At 29.9% G+C, this 638-nt stretch overlaps 1 pseudogene; it reads right to left on the reverse strand.

The window, feature by feature from the left end:
* LOC108750257 overlaps nucleotides 1-638 on the reverse strand; it is a 14924-nt pseudogene that overhangs the window by 3606 nt on the left and 10680 nt on the right.

The raw sequence follows: 638 nt of genomic DNA on the forward strand, positions 1-638 counted from the left end.
ATAGAGAAAAGAACTGCAGGCGATACGTATCCTCATGTAAACGTGTAACGATTGCATGACAGAATGGTGTAACAACATAATAGCGATGACATTGGTAATGACCAGGAAGGTGATGTACATCATCACCTCGTTCGTTGAGATTTTATGTTTCGCGTTAGGATCATTAATGAAGTATGTGATGATCGAACTTTGCAAGATCGGTACCATTACACGTACTGCGCTACACTAAAAGAGAAAAGTTGAAATTTAACTCTCTCCACTTCCTCCAAATAAATTTATAAATCGAAAGTAAATCTGAGAAGAGCGAGCAAAAGAGAGAGAGAGAGAGAAATTTCAGATTAATTCAGATCAATTTTTTTCTTTTTTCTCATATTATAAGAAAAGTTGTAACCTGCTGTACAGCATGTGTGAACATTCAGTTACAATTTAACTCTGACAAAACACACTTTATATTTAATATTTCTATATCAAAAGAAGGTAAAATTAAAATAATTTACACTTATTTTTCTGTAATAACATTTTGTTATTTAATTATTACAAAATAACTTTTAAAGATACAATTTTTACTAAGAAGTACGTATCTACTATCTTATTTTTATTTCTATTACGTTTTTGTTAATTTAATATAGAGGCAATTC

Source organism: Trachymyrmex septentrionalis, unplaced genomic scaffold (assembly GCF_001594115.1).
Source record: "Trachymyrmex septentrionalis isolate Tsep2-gDNA-1 unplaced genomic scaffold, Tsep1.0 scaffold345, whole genome shotgun sequence".
Taxonomy (NCBI): Eukaryota; Metazoa; Arthropoda; class Insecta; order Hymenoptera; family Formicidae; genus Trachymyrmex; species Trachymyrmex septentrionalis.